The sequence below is a fragment of the Canis lupus genome, chromosome 8, assembly GCF_011100685.1.
Source record: "Canis lupus familiaris isolate Mischka breed German Shepherd chromosome 8, alternate assembly UU_Cfam_GSD_1.0, whole genome shotgun sequence".
Classification (NCBI taxonomy): Eukaryota; Metazoa; Chordata; class Mammalia; order Carnivora; family Canidae; genus Canis; species Canis lupus.
In genome coordinates, this window is record NC_049229.1 from 14,201,077 (window position 1) to 14,221,145 (window position 20,069).

Here is a 20,069-nt window from a genome sequence, read left to right on the forward strand (position 1 = left end):
AGATACCAGTATAAACAATATTAAGGGGAAAAGGAGAGTAAATTATATTCAGAATAATTATTAATGGATGGGATTAAGGTTTTTAAATATTTTTAAAAGATTTTGTTATTTTAAAGGGTGCATGGGAGGAGGGGTAGAGGGAAAGACTCTTAAAGCACCCCCTCCTCTGAGCCTCATGTTGGCTTGATCTCAAGGCCCATGAGATTATGACCTAAGCCAAAACTTAGAGATACTTAACCAGCTGAAACAGCCAGGTGCCCCTGAATTAATTTTTTTTTTTAATCCCCATGGTGATTCTTGTGACCTGAAATACTAATTGTTGTAAGATGATCCAAAAATCTTGTGATTTCTAAGGTTGATAACATTTCACGTCATCATTTGTTCTGGGTGAGATGGGCTATCACCTCACACAGGTGAATGTGGCTGGTGGTCTAATAGAAATCCCTGGAGCCAGTTGCTCCTGTTTCTATAGCCACTAGCCCCACAAAAAGGGAGGCCATGTGAACTTGTGACCACGAAAAGCAGGAAACTTCACCAACCACATCCTCTTCAGAGCTGAGTCATTAATTGTAGTAAAGTGTCTTAAAGGGGAAGCAAGGTTCTTCCAATCCGTCTGTGGGTCAGATTACCCATCCATATCCACTAGGTTCTGTAAAGTTACTGCCATTTTGAAAGTGGAGTCTGTAGATTCCAGGCCTACTCCCCTGAATAGACAACTATACCTTGGAGCGTTGACACTTAGCTCTTCTGGAATCATGGATGACAGGTTACCAAATAACTTGGTTTTTCTGCAAACAAATGCCTTCTAGTGAAAAAATGAAAATTGCCTCATTTGTTAGAAAAATAACTTTTTACATTATGCAAAATCTAGATGAATAGTTCAAGGAATTTTATTTTTAAGTAATCTCTACCCAACGTGGAGCTCAAACTCACAACCCCAAGAGTCACATGCTGTTACCGACTGAGTCAGCGAAGGGCCCCAAATATAAAATAGTTCTAAGTAAGTTTGTTAGATTGGTTAAGTATGCTTAAAAGTACTGGAAAAAATGGAAATAATTTAAGTATGACTTAGGTCACCAATACTGTTTGTGTGTGTGTGGTTTTGTTGTGTTTTTAAGATTTTATTTATTCAGGAGAGACAGAGACATAGGCAGAGGGAGAAGCAGGCTTCCTGCAGAGGGCCCTATGCAGGGCTCTCAAGACCCCAGGATCATGACCAAGCCAAAGGCAGATGTTCAACCACTGAGCCACCCAGGTGCCCCTTTGTGTGTGTGTGTTTTAACACAGTCTAGGATAGGTAAGAGTTAATGCAGAAATCTTGCACAAATGCTAATTAAAATATGTTAAAAGGCATTTTGGAAACTAGTAAATGAACACCGGTGAATATTGATATTTAAAGGGATATGGTGCGACATTCATGAATGTGAAGCTATTTGGATAGATACCCACTTTCTCTTGGTACCCATTTTCTTTTTTTTTTTTTTTAATTTTTATTTATTTATGATAGGCACACAGTGAGAGAGAGAGAGGCAGAGACACAGGCAGAGGGAGAAGCAGGCTCCATGCACCGGTAGCCCGACGTGGGATTCGATCCCGCATCTCCAGGATCACGCCCTGGGCCAAAGGCAGGCGCCAAACCGCTGCGCCACCCAGGGATCCCTCTTGGTACCCATTTTCAATGAAGAAGCAGCTTTGAACCATTTAGGTTATAAGGGAACAACAAACGAGGTACTTATCGCCTTCATTAGATCGCAAACCTAAGATTCAGATTTGTGCCACAACCAAATTACCACATTAAGGATATTCAGGATCTCCCTTAAAAAGAAATGCGCAGAGTTAATATGTTCTGATCTGCTAATGCATTTCCAAAACAAGAAAACCTTAACAGCCAATATAATGGTGAATTACGGTTAGGCACTTACACTGAAATCAGATGTGATCCAAGAATGACTTTTTTTTTTCCATTTATTTTACATTTCAGAAAATTCAGCTAACACAAATGAATTAAAAGTTACCAGAAAGGAGATAGAATTATAATTTGCTATTTAGACTGTTCACCCAAAAAGAAGGCAAGAGAATTGCCTAATGAAGTATTAGCCTGTATTGAAGCAGGTCCTATCTTCCATATAATATCCCTGAGTTGAGGCCTCTCGTGTGCCCACAAATTTAGGAACTTGTTAAAACTCATTTAGCTCAAAATTTGGCCCAAACTATTGTGAGGCCATTTATACTCACACTGCAGAGATATCTCTGTAGAAATTTTAATATGTTTAAATTATAAGGTACTACTAGACTCCAGTGGGAGAGTTATGTAATATAGTACCATATTACCTTCCTAAAATCCCAAACAATAAACTCCAAATTGAATGTCCCAAGGCTTCTGGATAAAGAATCACAGACCTATACTATTATAGTCCCCTACTGCAAGTGCAAAAACTAAGCTCAGTAAATTAATTTGTCCAGGATCACAAAAACATTGATGACAGTAGACCTACAGCTCTGAACCCAAGACATGTTTGTCAGGGCATTAGATGAAACCTACAATCACTTTTGTCAAGTTCTCCCCTCCTCACCAATGGTAAGGTAGCTAGATTCAGAATTCTAAAAAATATTCTATGCCAAGAATAACTGCTTCAAAAATAGAATATATATATATATGTTCTTTATATACCCTCTCTATAATATATATAATAGAATATATGCAGATCAACAGAGGGAATATTCTCTATTTTTTTGTTGCTGCTGCTGTTGTGACTATAGCTTTCTCAGAAATAGTTGTCACAACAGCAACAAAAAAATTAAAATCCCTAGGAATAATTCTAATTGGGAATACTGAACCTATATGATGCAACTAAACTTGACTGAGGGACATCCTATTCCTGAATGGGAGTACTGGGTATTAAGAAGTCAATTCTTTTTCCAAAGTAACATACAGGTTTTAAGTAATTTGAGTCAAAATGCTAAAGGAAAGTTTCCTGAAACTTGTAATTGCCTAGAAACAGATTTTAGCATATATGAGAATCTAATATATGATAAAATTAGCACCACACGCTGATGAGGAAACAGTGGGGGTGTGAAGATGAGGAATGACTATATTGGGGAAAAAATGTTCCTCATCTTACATCAGAATAAAATCGGAGTGATTTAGAGAATTTACATACACACAGGGAAAAAAAATATGTATATATATATATATTTAGCCAACTACACCCAGCATGGGGCTTGAATACATGACCCCAAGATCAAAAGTTGCATATTCTATGACTGAGCTGGCAAGATGACTAGAGATCATTTTTTTTTAATCTTTTAAAGAGAAAAGAAGGAAAAAGTGTAGGTTAAAAAGGATCTCCAGATGGTAAAATACTTTCTAAGCAGAAATAATAGATAAAATCACGAAGGGAAAAAAATCTGTATATTTTGCTACATACAAATTTAAAGTTTTACTAACAACAAAACATCCACCATAAAGTTCAAATAGTAAGATACCAAGAAAAATATAAAAATAGTAACAACAGGTCATAAAAATGTTCTAGTCAATAGACTAAAAAAAATGGTTAAATTTTAAAATGCAAAAGATAACCATATTTTCTATCAAATTAGTAAACCGTCTACATTCACTATAATACATAATGTACTTGGTACATTTCAAGTACTCAAAAACTTTTTGTTGCATGAAGGAATGATGATAGTATGTTAAAAGTTTGTTACTCATTCTGCTGATGGAAGGATTAAACATTGAATCTTTCTGGAGGGCTACTTCGAATATGCATCAAGAACAAAAAAAATATATACTTGTAAGAATTTATCCTGGGGCCTTTTTAGAGATGCAGAATTATGTTACAGCAATAAATTACATTGCATCTAGTATTGTGGAATATTGTGCAGCCATTAAAATCCCTGTCTTGAAGAGTAATGATATGGAAAACATTTACAAAGTAATATTATGTAAGAAACAGGACACAAACTATCCAATGTGATCCCTGCAGCAGACACTTCTTGTACCCAAAACAAGAAGGAGTGTTATGACTCCTGCCAACAATACCCCCCCTCACTGCTTCTCCCTCTGTCTCAGGAGCTTCTCTGAAGCCTTAGGCCTTCTGCAAAGTCAGGAAAGCCTGCTCAGCCTGTGCAGGCCTAACACAATCCGAAAGTGTGGCATAAATCATGCCAACTGAAGCTGGTTGATAAATGTCCCAGCCTTTTTGTTGTTAATTGCAGGGCCTGAATCAGGGACAAGGTCCCTGCTCACCTACAACAGGAGGTCAATGAGCTGCACCTGTGCTGGTAACCTGGTAGTCAAAGAGCCTGTAGCTCAGGATAGATGAGGAGGCTGCCCCAGAAGAAAAGGATGAGTAGGAGGAAGCGGGAGGATAGCCCTCACCCTGGCGTCACTGGAGGCAGGCAAGGAGGTTGGGGTAGGGTGCCAGAAGGGGATGCACACTTGGTACATGTACATGTAACCATCCAACACCTCCTCCCCGAGGGCAGCCATAAGTGTGGCCCTGTTCCAGCCTCTTGTGGGACATTTCTAGGATGGGCCATAGAGCCCTCTAGAACTCTGAAACTATGCAAAATTTAGTGCATGTCTTAATTTCCTGGGATAGACCCACAGCTTTCATCAGATATTCAAAGAAAGCTATTGCCCAAGAAAAGAGAACCACTGGCAGAAAAAAATAGTAGAAAGAAAACAATAGAATGTGAACTGTAGTTATTTCTGGTGGAAATTAACCTGGTTATTTATGGTAGAATTATGAGCACATTTCATTTTTGTCTTTATACTCTTCTGTATTTTATTTTATTTTATTTTTATTTTTTTTAAAGATTTTATTTATTTATTCATGATAGCCACACAGAGAGAGACAGAGAGGCAGAGACACAGGCAGAGGGAGAAGCAGGCTCCATGCAGGGAGCCCGACATGGGATTCGATCCCGGGTCTCCAGGATCGCGCCCCGGGCCAAAGGCAGGCGCCAAACCGCTGTGCCACCCAGGGATCCCTCTTCTGTATTTTAATGTGTTAACTAATGTATTAGCTAATCATAGCTCCTAAAATGTTTTGCTGCCATTAAAAGTGTTTTAAAAATTTTAAATGACACTGAAAAATGCTTATGACATAGCTGAGGGAAAAAAACAGGATATAAGATTGTTTACAAAATCTGTGACCTCAGCAATATAAACAATGAATGAAGAAAAAACTTCTGGAATTAATATGTGTTTATAGGAAGGTTGCAGATATGGTTTAATATACAAAAGTCAGTTGCCTTCCTATACACCAGCAATGAACAATTGGAATTTGAAATTAAAAACACAACGGGTGCCTGTATGACTCTGTTAGTTAACTGTCTGACTCATGATTTCAGCTCAGGCCTCAATCTCAGGGTTTGAGTTCAAATCCTGAGTTGGACTCCACATTGGACGTGGAACCTACTTAAAACACCACACACACACATAACACTACAACAGTACCATTTACATTAACACCCTCAAAAATGAAATACTTAGACAGAAATCTAACAAAATGTGTTCTAGAGCCATAACTATAAAACTCTGGGAAGATTTAAATAAATGGAAAGGAAGAGTCAATATTGTCAAAATGTCAATTCTTCCCAACTTAATCTATAGATTGCACATAATTCCAATCAAAACCCCAGCAAGTAATTTTATGGATATTGACACTAATTCTAAAGCTTATATGGAAGGGCAAAAGACCCAGAATAGCCAACAATACCAAAGAAGAACAAAGTCAAAGGACTGATACTATCTGACTTCAAGACTTAACTACCTAAAGTAGTGAAGACAGTATGGTATTGGTGAAAGAATGGATATACTGATTAATAGAACAGAATGGAAATCCCAGAAATGGACTCCCATACATATAATCAACTGATCTTTGAGAAAAGGAAAAGCAATTTGATGGAGAAAAAATAGGTTTTTTGGTAAATGGTGCTGTAATAACTGGACATTCACATGCAAAACATGAATCTAGACACAGATCTTCACCTATCACAAAAAGTAAATCCAAATAGATCATAGACTTGATGTGAAACATCAAAATATAAAACTTTTAGATAATAACATAAGACAAAATCCAAGTGATCTTGGGTTACAACTTTTGGATACGACACCAAAAGCATAATTCACTGAAGAAAACATTGATAAACCAAACTTCATTACAATTGAAAACTTCTGCTCTGTGAAGACACTTCAGAGAATGAAAAGACAAGCCACAGACTGGGGGAAATATTTGCCCACTCATAGATGGTAAAGAACTGGTATCCAGGGGTGCCTGTGTGGCTCAGTCAGTTAAGTGTCTGCCTTTGGCTCAGGTCATGGTCCTGGGGTCCTGGGATCGAGTCTCATATTGGGCTCCCTGCTTGGCATTAGCAAAGCCAAGCTAATTGGCTTAAATTCTTAAAACTCAACAGGAAGAAGGGCACCTGGGTAGCTCAGCCAGTTAAGCATCAGATTCTTGTTTTTGGCTCAGGTCATGATCTCAGGGTTGTGAGATCAAGCCCCAAATCATGCTCCATGCTCCTCTGCTCTCCCCCTAAAAAAACACAAAATGCAACAACTCAACAATAAGAAAACAGTTTAAAAATCTGCAAAAGATCTTAATAGACACCTCACCAAAGAAGAGATATACAGATAGCAAATAAGCATATGAAAAGTTGTCCAATATCCTCTATCATCAGGAGTTGCAAATTAAAACAACAATGTGATACCACTACACATCTATTAGAATGGTTTAAAACAAATTGACAATACAAAATGCTGGTGAGGATGCAGAGAAGCAGAAACTGTGAGAATGACTTTGGAAGACAGTTTGGCAGTTTCTTATAAAAGTAAATGCCATCTTACTGTAAGATCCAGCTTATGCCCACACAAAAAGCTACACATGAATGTTTTTAGCAGCTTCATTCATAATTGCCCAAAACTGGAAGCAAGATGCCCTTCAATAAGTGAATGGAAAATAAACTGTGGTACATCCAGACAATGGAATATTATTCAGCTCTAAAAAGAAATGAGCTATGGAGTTTGGAAAGACATGGAGGAACCTTAAATGCATATTCTAAGTGAAAGAAGCCAATTTGGAAAGACTAAGACATTCTGGAAAAGGCAAAACTATGGAGACTGTAAAAAGATCAGTGGTTACTGGGAATTTGGAATGGGGGTGAGAGAGTGGAGGAGGGTAGGGATCAATGACTAGAGCAGCACAGGTTTAGGGTGGTCAAGCTGTTGTTTGATATGGTAATGGCGGGTGCATGACATTCTGCATTTGTCAAAACCCCTAGAATTGTGCAACATAAAGGGTGAATCTCTATATTAACCATGGACTTTAGTTCGTAATAATGTATCAATATTAGTTCATTAATTGTAATAAATTTACCACACTAATGCAAAGATATTCATAATAGGGAAAGCAGGTATGTGTGTAGGTGGAAAGGGGATTATACGGGAATTCTCAGTAAAATCCACTCCTTCTTTCTGTAAGTCTAAAACTGTTCTCAAAAATGCGTGGGGTGGGATCCCTGGGTGGCGCAGCGGTTTAGCGCCTGCCTTTGGCCCAGGGCGCGATCCTGGAGACCTGGAATCGAATCCCACGTTGGGCTCCTGGTGCATGGAACCTGCTTCTCCCTCTGCCTGTGTCTCTGCCTGTCTCTCTCTCTCTCTGATGTGACTATCATAAATAAATAAAAATTTTTTTAAAATGCATGCGGAAAATTTCAAGAAATGATCCAAAATGTTCATACTGGATATAAATAATTTTTCTCATTTCTTATATTTCAATGTATTTTCCAAATTTTTTGGATGAATTATGTATTACTTATGGAACCAGAAAAAAATTAAGTTCTGAATTCTTTTTTAAGATTTTATTTATTTACTCATGAGAGACACAGAGAGAGAAACAGACTCCCTGTGGGGAGCCTGATGCAGAACTCGATCCCAGGACCCCAGGATCATGACCTGAGCTGAAGGCAGACATTCAACCACTGAGCCACCCAGGTGCCCAAGCTCTGAATTTTAAAAACCTATCCTGGAAAGCATGGATTTTTTTTTTAACCTCATTACAGTTTTCAGTTTTTTAATGAATAAATAGGCCCAAATCTTCCCAATAAAATACCCAAAGTGAAGGTACATGTGTGGTCTTACCCATTTTTGAAGCATTTGCACAGCATACGTATCATTACCCGGAGAGGGGTGTTGCCCAGCTAGTCATGTGCTGGTCAAGATCCCTTGTTCAAACTCTATGTGGTGCACTTGCTTTCCTCAGTTCAGGGCCACAGACACAGTCCAGCCCAGGTGGCGCAAACCCTGAGCATGCGTGAAGTATGTTTATCTTTCCTGGGCAAAGTCATCACTGCTGCACACAGCACACGTGGGGGAAAGCAACCTCCCAAGTTCCCTGGTGCACAGTCTCACCCTGCTCACATGTTATCCATCTGACCTCACCTCCAGCCCTCCGAATGTGCCTCACCTTAGCTTTAGATGAAGCACCGGGGGCTGGTGCAGGCTTCTGTCTAAAGAAGAGCCTCCTGGGTAACGAAAAGCACAATTTGCCCACTGACCTCTCCACCAAGAAGGAAATCGCTGAGCTCAGTGTGGTTTCAAATTCTCTGTATTACCACTTTTCTATGCCCACATCTCATGAGGGTAGCAGCAATATTTTTAAACTGAAATGTCTGAATTAGCCATTCTTAGCCAGGGTTTCACATCAGAACCACCAGGGGAACTTTGTCAAAGAACACAGGCTGGGAAAAAAAAAAAAAAAAAAAAAGAACACAGGCTGGGCCCGCAACCTTGGTCAATCAAATCCGAGGTTCCCAGGATTCTGCTCTGGACGTGTGGATTTTGAGGTGCTCCCCTATAGGCCCGGTGTCTGCCGCCAGTCAAGCAGCAGCTGTAGGTTGTTGCATTACTGTGGTACATCTATATATTGTAGGTGGCATGATTGTGGGCAAGTGTATTTGGGGCTCATCTCCCCTCTACCTTTTTTTTTTTTTTTTTTTTTTTTTGGTCAGTGGGCCACTTACGAGTGTGCTGAGGAGTCAAGAGGGTGTCCAGAAAGTTCCCCCTGTGCCTTAGGTTCATGTCATTTGTGCCTTTGCTGACCTCATCCTTGGGTCCTAAAGCCAGTGAAGGGTACAAAAAATGCAAATGTCTAACAATAATGAACCCTTTTCGGCTGCCCAGCTTGCAGCAACCACATCCTGGGGCTCCACTGGCAAGGGCTCCAGATCCACAGGGATATGAAGGGAATACATGGAAATACCCATTTAGGAGGAGAGAATGTGTCCTTGTTCCTTGTTGCTGCAGAAGCTCTGCTGATGCTCTGGATGCCCCTCTGGAGAAGCTACCACCAGAAGACTGTCTGCGTTCAATGGCTTCCACACAGAAAGCAGCATCTGGCCTGCTTGATCTGCAAACCTCAGAAGGAACCCGATCACGTAAGTTTTACCCAGAGCTACAGAGATTAAGCCTCCACTCGAGACTGGAATGAAGATGAAAAGGAGAAGCAGAAGAAGAACAGGAAAGAGCTGGTTTCCCTGGGCAGAGTAGGGATGAATTGGGGGGAGCCCCGGCTAACAGCCACAGGGTGCCCGCCTGGCTGGGGTTTTCCAGGGATAGAGCAGAGCCTTGGTTATCAACTGGCCATAGCTCTCCAGCTGATAACCACTATCAGAGCTGTGTTTGCCTGGGTCGGTGTAACCAGAGCCATCCTGCCTGGGCTATCTCCAGGGGTCCGGTGGACACAGGTTTCTGGGAACTTATGTAAATTCTCACCAAGAGGGAAGGCAGAAAAGCTTCTGTATGGAAGGCCATGCTGGCGTTTCTTAGGTGATGGTGGTTAAGCTCTAACCACCATGTGTTTTGGATGGACACAATGGGACAAAATCAAAATTACCCCCTCCAAAAATAGCTCACTGATGCTACTAGAAGGACTGTAGAGACTTGCAGAGTGACTGAGAGCAGCCTGCCAGCTTTTCTGTGCCTCTGCGTCCAGCACCTGAGAACCATGCTCCAGGAGGCCTCGGGGAGAACCGCTGCACAGGGCTCGTGACATTGCACCGTCTCCTGGCAATGCAGGAAAAGTTGTCTTAGTTCTTATTTATCAGCAAATATTTTTGACCCCTTCTACAAGGCAGACCCAGCTTTCAGGCCTGGGGACACAGAGATGAACAAGGCAACCTGGGCTAACTCTCTCTCCAGGGGCCAAGGGTATGGGCCCTTGCTTCTCTCACAGGGCTGCTCCTGCAAGGGAGCTCTGGCTGAGATATTTGTGGCAGCTTCACATCCTGTCTCCATCCAGCAGGGTACGGGTTTGCCCCTTCACAGAGGCAGATCGGGCACGAAGGCATCTTGTGCCAAGCCAGCCTCTGGGCCCCCTTCCAGATGGGCTTTGTTGAGGCCACCCCCCCCACCCTACCCCCCAGGACCAGCAGCAACTTGCCCATGATGGGTGAGAAGATGCATCTGAAAACTCTCATTTGTCATAAGCTTAGTGTGCTCCTTTCTTGCCACAAACTACGTGGAGATCCCTTCTGGGTTTTTCTTTTTTTTTTCTTTTCTTTTTCTCTGTGTTCTCAAAAAACAAAACATCATTGTAAAACAGAGCATTGTGCAGTTTTCTTCTAAAGCAGGAAGGGGTGCAGGTGCTCAAGGCTGATTTCACATTTCTGAAAAACCCCAGTCCCAGGCCTCCCTTACACAAAGTAGGGGGAGCTGACGGCCTTAAAAGGGGGTGCTTTCCATGGAGGGGGTCACCTGAACCCGACACCAGACAGCAAAGCAAAACTGGGTGTGGGGAGGATTCCACTGAAAACACCGTGGCCAGGAGTGCCTGATGGCTACACACCCAGCGTGGAAGTCCCAGCTCTGCATTTGCTCCATTTCAGACTGGGAACCAAGACAAGGACCCAGGTGACAGAGGCAGACTAGAGAGCTGGGGGGAGAGGGCTTCTCTCTGTTGGATTCAAGTGCCAGGGACTTCAACTTGCCAACAGACAGGTTCATTAGGTTCATTGAATTCTTGGCCCACAGCTGAGTAACTTACAGCCTATTTTCTCTTTGGTAAAATGATGTTATCATGGGATCCATTCAAAAGGGACCTGTGAGAATAAACGACATCATGCATTTAAAGTGCTGAAAAGAACAGTAGGTGCTATCAATCAACAGAGTATGGTGTAGTTCTTCCAGAATGGCTCTTAAATGCTTTCAAGTTTCTGAGGCATCCTGGCCTTCCAAAACATGATTTCCTGGGAATGTTTTCACCCAAGTAGTGGGGTGGGCAGGGCAGAAGCCAGCCCGTAGTTAAAAAGCCTCTCTCCTCAGCCAGAGCCCAGCGGGTGTGGCTTATGTAACTTGCAAAGGCTCATGGTTCAGCCTGAGAGCCAACTTCCCACTTCTTTCTGGGTGAAGAGGTTCCTTCCGGGGGACTTCCATTGCTCACTTGCTTATGACATCCACCGGCTGTAAATATTCCCCATGGGGGTCCCTAGCCTTTGGGGCCAGGCTAGAGCCTTCTCGTCCTGGAAGAGCACACAAGATGGCATCAGGAAGCAAGCAGCTCTCCTCCCTCTGAGGGGAACCTGGGCTTGGATCTCCTCCCATCCACCCCCTCTGAGGCCTGCAGAATCCTCCAGAACCCTGATGGTCCTGGTTTAGCTGAACCCCAGCACAAAAGCTGTAGAGACCTTGGCCTGTACCCAGAGCCTGCCTTCCCAGGGGCTCCTCACCCCAGGTAGCCTGAGGATGACAGCAAAACACATGGAGGGAGGCCAGAGGGCAGGTGCCTCACCCAGGGAGTGTGTGAGTCAAGGCCAGTTAGGGAGGGAGAGGCAGAGATGAAGGAGCCCTAGGAGGCCAGAAGAGGGGGAAGGGAAAACAGAAATCCTCCTATGCTACCAAGTTCTCCCTGTAGCTTTGGGCCATGCTAGGGGCTCCTGATGCGAGCCAGCCCCTAAAGAACCAGGGTGCTTCCACTTCTCTTCATATCCTTGTGGAAAAAGCATGGCCTCTTGAAGCCTGCATGTGTGGGAGGGATTTTGCAACCTCCTAGGGGCTTTATCACCTATAGAAAACTACAGGTTAGCCCACAAACCAACTTGCTTATCAGGTGATTGGAGCCAGATTGTAGACCTTGAGGTGGGGAAGTCCTATCTTGCATGGCTTCCTTCCTTCTTCCCTTGGCTGGGTCTCAAGTAGCCTCCCCACAGTGGGGACACACCCCCTGTCACCTAGATCCTTCTCATCTTCCTGGAGTACAGAGGACACGAGGCGCCCACTTGGGGGACTGGACAGAAAACCCCTCACACCCAGGGCCTTGGAATAGCCTGCTCTAGCCTGGTTTCTTGGGGGAAACAGCGCACTGGTCAGGAGCATTTCTATGTGGCTCTGTACTGCATCAAGCATATCCTCCTGCTTACGGGGCCCTTAACTACCAAGGACCACCGAATGAGAGACTACGTGAACGTGTCACCACACAGCAGGTGTCCCGTGGCTGTTTTTCCTCAAGGCCCAAGGCCCAGAAAAGCCTGATATTTATCACTATGGGCTGAACCTTAGAGTGTCTGCATCTGACCTTAAGTAGTGATTTATATGCTTGTGGAATCCTGATCGATCCATTTTTTTAAACCCATATGGCCTGGGCGTTTTGTTTTGTTTTGTTTTCAGATTCTCAGCCTATGTTGGACCATTGCTGGACCTTCTTTCTATTCAGAAAACAAGATGTGTCTTCTATCATTTCCTAATGGCCTCCCCTTCCTACTGGCACACACAAACGACAAGGCCAGAGTCAGGCCAGTTCCCAGGACACAGGAACAAAGAGGAAGGTCTAGGGCCAGGTCTCTCTTCCCTTCCCCTTATAGTTGTTCAGCAGCTGCTGCACCCGGGGCCACCCTGCTCACCCCAAGGTTGGGCTCCTTCCCCTTGCAGTGAGAGCCAGGGGGAGAGGGGGTGGACATGACACTCACTCTCCCCACCCTGGCTGCCACCTCCTGTGCAGGAGCACTGTGGGGATTTTCCATCCTACAGCCTGACTGACTCCTCTTCAGATAGATCATCACCTGCTACTGACATAGGCCTGGGTTGGGCCAGCTTTCCTACAGGTCAGCATGGCTGGTAGAGGCAGCGCCTGGGCCTGCTCAGGAGCTGGCTGGCATCTCCCTCTGTGGCTCAGAAGAGTGGAGGAGGGGTTCAGGGCCCCAGCCATCCATCCCTCAGCCCCGTGCTCAGGCCAAGCTGCATTTCCCCCTGACTGCCTGCAGCCTCTGCCTCTGCCCAGGCCTGTTTCTCTCTGGCCTCTCGCTCTCCTGTTTCCTTCAGCTTTCTCTCTGGAAGGCTCCCAGCTCTTCTAAAAACCCCCTCCAGGAAATTTGCTTGTTGCCACAAAATAATGCAAATGTGTTCCCGGGATTGCTCAGGCAACTGCAATGTCTGTCTCCAAGAGACCTGGGAAAGGAGGAGGGGACAGGCCTGTGTCTCTCCCCTCTGAGCCACCCCCACAGGGCCAGCAACTCTCAGCAGGGTCACATGGGGGCCAGACAAAGCTTGGCTCTGCTAAAGGGACACAGCCTGAACCAGAGAAGGGCCACACAAAACCCTCAGATGTTCTGAGGTCATTTCTGTTTAATATAGAAACATGGTTTGCATTAAGTTTGTGTTCATGTTTAGCCTTTATCTCTGTTTAATTTAAACTCGCCCCATCCAGAGCAGAAAGTAAAGACCTGTGTGCAGACAGGTAGTAACTAATGCAGGGACACACAGGAGGGCTGGCTGTATGGCTGTCTGCGGGCCAGGGCCAGGCCCTTGTGTGGGCTGCACAGTCAAAGAGGCCAACTCTTCTGCTCTTGCTGCTGCCACCTCTCAAGATCAGGTCATGAGTGCTCAGGAGAGGAATGGAGTCCTAGGGGCACTCACTCCTAATTAAGGCAAGGTGGCAGGAACACCCACTGACTAATTCCTGAGAACTGGGCTCTTAGATGAGCGCTTAGAGTGAACACTAACTCCACTGACTGACGGTCTCGAGACCAATCCTACGAGGTAGATGTGATCATGCCTATTTGACAGATGGGATTCTGAGGCTCACAAGGATTTGTGACTTGCTCAGGGTCACAGAGGTAGTAGGCGATGATTCAAAGCCAGGTCTGTTTAGAATTCAAAGGCCATGGAGTCTTTCCTGGTTACACAGGGAGCTGCTGCTCAGAACATGCAGCCTTATCTTGTTTTGTTTTTAATATTTATTTATTTATTTGTTTATTTATTTATTTATTTATTTATTTATGAGAGACACAGAGAGAGACAGAGACACAGGCAGAGGGAGAAGCAGGAGCCCTGTGGGTAACCCGATGCGGGACTTGGTTCCAGGACTCTGAGATCACGTCCTGAGCCAACTGGTTGCAGGTGACACTCAACCACTGAGCCTCCCAGGCGTCCCAGCCTTGTCTTGTGAAAACCAGCACAGTTCATCCTGTTCTCACTCAGCTCCCAACTTCAAGTCTCACAGCACCAGGCACCTGCAAAAGGGAGCCCTGAACCTCCCCCGAGGCCCATAGAAGACATGGGTATGAATTGGCTCGGCTTTCTGGAATGGCCTGGGATTGCCAGGTGGGAGCAAGCAAACAGTGAAGAATAAGGCAGGAAAAGCTTTCCCATTTTCACTCTGAGCCCTCCAAATTAGGATGTAGACTAAATGAGGTAGAAGACCTAGTAAGAAGCAAGTCAAAGTAAGCTTGCCGGCAGCCTCGGTGGCTCAGCGGTTTAGCGCCGCCTTCAGCCCAGGGCCTGATCCTGGAGACCCAGGATCGAGTCCTATGTCGGGCTCCCTGTGTGGAGTCTGCTTCTCCCTCTGCCTCTCTCTGTATCTCTCATAAATAAATTAAAATTAAAAAAAAAAAAAAGCTTGCCTTGTGATTGCAAAGTGGAATTTGCTCTTGTTGGATGGTAGTCGGCAGCTCTATTATTCACTGTGGACAGCGATCTGGATCTCACCAGGCAGAAGCCAGGGAGGACTTTGGGATTCTGGGGCTGAGCCTGTGGGCCTATCTCCTATTTGGGCAGGGCAGCCCCTCTCAATCCCCTACTTGGCAGCTCTCATGGGATGAAAAGCCACAGGCCAGGACTGGGGCTGGGAAGGGGAGAGAATTATTAGGACAAAAGCTCTGCCTCCCACAAAGGATACTGAAACACTGATACAGTTTGGTAAGTCCTAACATAGACCTCATTCTTCCCGGCCTCCCAGCAAGGGCCTTCAGGGCAGCTCCCCAGTCCAGGCACCGCCCCCCTCCCAGGTTTGCAGTTCAGGACTTAGAAAACAATGAGTTGCAGGTGACTAAGAATCTTAATTGAGGCCCTAAAGTTTATGCAATGAGGCCCATCTGCTCCCCAGCAAGCACCACATGCCTCTGCCTCCTCAGCCTCTGCCCCTGGACAGGGTGGCAAGTTGAGAGCAACATCCTTGACCCGCCTGAGGTCCTCCTGGGGTCTCCTCATCCCCTCTGACCTTCCCACCAGCCAGGATGCTCACACCTGCCTGCGGCGTCTGTAACCTACCAGCGTGGGGTTGGGCAGCGAAGTAATGCCTTGATGCCTCTGGGTTCTTAGCAGCTGTGAGCTCTTTGTTGCTTGGTGGTTTCAAGCCTTTCTTGTGGACTATTTATCTTGTGGACAACATCACCATCCACTGTGAGTGCTGGACTGTGAGCTGAGGACTTAGTGAAGGCAAAATGCATCTCAGGTTTGGAGTCCCAGACCGGGGCCACCACAAATCCTCACGTTTGCTTTGTCCAAGCTGTTTTTCTGGTGGGAAAGACATTATTGAAAATATGGGGGAGGGGGCCCTGGAGCCTCTAGTGTGGCTTTGGTGGCGCACAGATGGAGCAGGTGGGAATGCCAGTGAGAAGACCCCCTTCTGAGACCTAGTGGTGGAATGGGGTGGAGGGACTGGAACAGACCAAAGGAAACATCCTGGGGTCTCTGGAGCTGCCACGCCCCATAGTGAGCCACTGATTCCCAGCCTTCCTGGTGGCTTCTGTGCCATATAGACCCAGTTTCCAGGGCTCCGGACCCACTGGCTGCCTGCATCAGAATTGCCTGGATACTTCTTCAAATTGCATGTTCATGGGTACCCTCCTAGACATTCTGATCTCAAAGGAGAGGAAGAAGGATGGGAGTCTTCATGCCAACAGGACCCTCTGCCCCCCAGGCTACTTTTGTACCCTCAGGTTGGAGAACCACTGCCCTGCATCCTCAGACCAGACACAGGCCTGTAGCACCTCTAAATGAAGCCTGTTTCCTCTTCCCTCACCAGCTCCTTCCTCCCTCAATTTGTGTTAACAGTCAGGAACTCAGTAAAGGCAGCATTTCTCCATATCCTGGTGCTCTCTGCAGAGGAATGAGTGGCCAGGCCTGAGGAGAAGCAGCCTGTCCTGAGGGGCGGGGTAGGGAAGGGGGGGGCGGGGGCTGGGGCCTCCCAGAGAGGCCCCTCCCTAGGGTCCCCCCCCATTTCACCCCTCCCGGACTTTGCCCTATGGGACTCTGGCCAGGCTGACAGCCTGGGAAAACCCCATGGGAGCCACTGCTGAGGCGGCAGGAGGGGGAGGTACCATAGAGGCCTGGGGATGCGTCCTTTCCCTGGGTGCTATCTGACCCCCCGGGGGGTGCCCACTGCACTCCACTGCACCCACCTCCTCCCCTTCCCTCCTCTGCATCTCCCACACCAGCCTGCAAATTTGAATTCATCTTTCAAAACCCACCTCATCTCCCCCACCTTTTCTATGAATCCTTCCCACCACCGTGACAGAGCCCCATCCCTCCCTCTCCCGTGGTGCCTGCGGGGCGGCACATCTCTCACGTCTGTGGTCACGTCCCTCCTGTCTGTGAGCCCTCCTGTCAGCACGCACAGGCTCCCTGCAGGCCTCTCCTCTGTGAACGGCTGCAGGGTGGACTAGGTGTTCAGGGAAGTCGGTTCTTCCAGCTTGGCTCTGTGGTCTTTTTTTTTTTTTTTTTTTTAAGATTTTATTTATTTATTCATGAGAGACACACAGAGAGGCAGAGACAGGCAGAGGAAGAAGCAGGCTCCATGCAGGGGGCCCAAAGTGGGGCTTGATCCTGGGACTCCAGGATCATGCCCTGAGCCAAAGGCAGATGCTCAACCACTGAGCCACCCAGGCGTCCCTGGCTCTGTGGTCTGATGGTCCTTCAGGGTTTGTTTTCCCTGGACAGTGATTTGGGTGGGTTTTCTATGGTCTTTCAGAAGTGAAGCAAGACCAGCTCCGTTACACTTTCAACACTCATGGAGGCCTGTCGCTCTCCGTGTTAGCGTGCTGTTTGTTCCCTAGTGCTTGTTGCAATTTGCAATTATTTTGTTCGTTATGTTCTTGCTTTTTGGGGGGCTATCTTACCCGCTAGAATGTGAGTGCCAATGTGCAACTGCTTCCTTACTGAGTCTTCAGAAACAATGCTGAGGGAGACCCAGGAGGTGTTCGATTAATGTTTCCTGATCGAGTGAATAGGGCTTTGAGATTCGTTTTTGCAAATCTGAACATTCCTGTGAATGATGTAATAGATATGAAGCTAAATCGTTGGTCCTGCCCCAAGGTACTCACTTGACAGGTAATTTAGTCTTGTGGTCTATGTTTTTCAGATCAAATGCAAGTACCACGCTGATTCCTGGCCTCCGCTTCCATGGGGTCACTCCTCATTCTGCTCCTGCATGACTCAAGCCACTGGTGATGAAATTTGGTTCAGGGGTGACTCTGCCACAGTGGCAAAAGTTAGGACCTAGGGGAGGATGTGGAAGCAGAGAGTCTGGGGAGGAAGGAAGGGGTCTGGTCTTTGTCAGTCAGGAGCCTCAGGCTACTCTGCAGACCTCGGGTCACCTCCTGGGCTGAGAGCTCCCCCAGGAGCCTGAAGCACTGATGTACCAGGTCAGATGTGCTGGCCTGAAAGTGGCACCCCTCCTCTGGGGAAGGGCTCACAAAGCTAGCAGCTATCCCCAGTGTACACAGGACTAATCTCTCATAAACAGCTCCTTTCTGACCCTGGCCTGGTGAGCACCAGATACCAGTCCACATAGGGCCTCAGTTGATGTGGAAAAGGGTGACCCAGCAATCAGATGGACACAACCCAGCACCATCTGGGTTAGCCCCCACCCATGCCTCAGCCCACACCTGCACGCTTGTGCAAAGTAGCCCTGACCCTAGGAAAGTCCCCAAGATTTGTAGGAAAAGGAAAGGCAGACACAGTACATTCTCCACCAGACCCCTTCTCTGGGCCTTCCCCAAGCATTCCATCCCCTTTTCGTTCTACCATGTCCCAGCTGGGCAAAACTTAGACTCCCTCCCTAGGCCCCTGGACCCTGGGGGCTCCGAGCTGGCCCCACATCCGGGGATTCTAAGTCAGGTTCCCAGCTGGAGCCAGCATTGGCTGGGCTGGCCCACCTGGCTCCCCTTCAAGGCCTGACTTGGGCTCCTGCCCACACCTCCCGCCCTCTGTCCCCACACCTCCCTGCAGTGTTTACCACACAGAAGGAGGCGAGGCAAGCAAGCCGGGAAACTCCCAGCCGCTGCTGCCGCCAGCTGAGGATAATTAGCCCCGCTGCTCCCACAGAGGCGACACTGTGTGCCTGCCAAGCCCCTGCCTTCTGCAGCTTGTTGGCAGCTCCTCGGGGCAGTCGAGCCTCCCAGCCCTGCCTTCACTGGGGGAAAGGCCAGAGCTGCAGACGGGAGAGGAGGGGAATAGAGCCAAGATGGGGAGGCTGGGTCCCAGAGCACAGGGGGGCCTTGGAGTGCTGTCTCCCCAGAGGCGCCTCCTTGTCCCTTGGCCACTAAGCTCCTTGCCCTCAGCCATCCTGGGCTCTGTGCAGGGGTGTGGCAGGAGAGGCCTCTCTGGGCATCTCCACTCAGCAGCTGCCCTTGCTGGCTGGGGCTTTCCACAACACAAACCTCCTGAGCTGTTGGGGGCTGGCCACAGGGGCCTCAGCTGTCCCACACGATGTGTTTCAAGTGGTTTTGCTTTTGAGGAACCTACTGCCCCATGCCTGTCCCAAGGCCTCCACTGGCCATAGCCCCATTCCCCGCCACCCGCCTGGCTTCCATCTATTTGCTGCTGGTCTTGGGCTCCTGGGGCCAAAGAGAGTAGGGCAGACATTTGAAAATACATCAGCCTTGCCCCTGGACTGATTCCAGGCTCTGCTGGAACTCTGGAAGGCAGACAGAACCAGGATGTGCTCCATAAATATGTGTTGAATGAAGGAAATGCCAGAGGTGCCAACGTGTCTTTGAGTCAATGGCCTAGCCCTGTCCTCTCCACCAGGGAGAGGCATGGATCACTCAGAGGAGTTTCATTTGAAAATTTGAAAATGACCATTTGACTCCAGAGAGGGTCTTTTACCACCGAGGATGTTTCGGGGTTTGACCCCTATCCCTCCTCTTACCCTGGCGTGAGGAGCAGCCTGGGGCCTCTAGGCATCATAAGTCATCCATGTGACATTACAAGAGGCCGCTCACTACTGGATCTACATTCTTATTGATAAAGATCCCATCTGCCCAGCACTGGCCTTGCAGACAAGAATCAGAAACTTCCGGTCTGTGGTGCCTTGGCCTCCTCACCAGGATGCCTTTCTGCGTACATGAATGGGAGGGGCCGCCACTTCCTTTTTTTGTCTTCTCCCTTATGTCCAGTTCAGTCTGAACTTTGATATTCAAGGCAGGACTAGAAAAAGCATGGGAGAGATCGTCTAGAATCATCTGTTCTTGTGTTCTCAGCACAGACAGACGGTCTCAGGTGGTTGAGAAGTCATCCACTGGGTATCCTGAACATACACTGAGGCATATATAAGCACGTCTGGATGAATATTCTGGCCAGGGTCTGCCCACAAGGGAGAAGTCTCAAAGACTATGATGAAGGATCCAATGCTTCCCATTAGCCACTCAAGTAGAGGTCAGAACCTCGTCTCAGAAACAGGGCCCAGGGCACCTGGGTGACCCAGTTGATTAAGTTTCGGAGTCTGGGTTTCAGCTCAGGTCATGATCTCAGGGTCGTGAGATTGAGACCCGAGTCAGGCTCTGCACTC

General features: G+C 46.9%; 1 long non-coding RNA gene across 1 annotated transcript; it reads right to left on the reverse strand.

Moving 5' to 3' along the window:
• Window positions 1-10,447: 10,447 nt before the first annotated feature.
• On the reverse strand, window positions 10,448-16,978 carry LOC111096993. The gene is made up of 4 exons (XR_005362833.1): window positions 16,848-16,978; window positions 15,548-15,793; window positions 11,052-11,106; window positions 10,448-10,573 (listed from the first exon to the last, which is right to left on the reverse strand). It is a non-coding gene; the product is annotated as an uncharacterized LOC111096993 (long non-coding RNA).
• Between the last annotated feature and the right edge of the window lie 3,091 nt (window positions 16,979-20,069).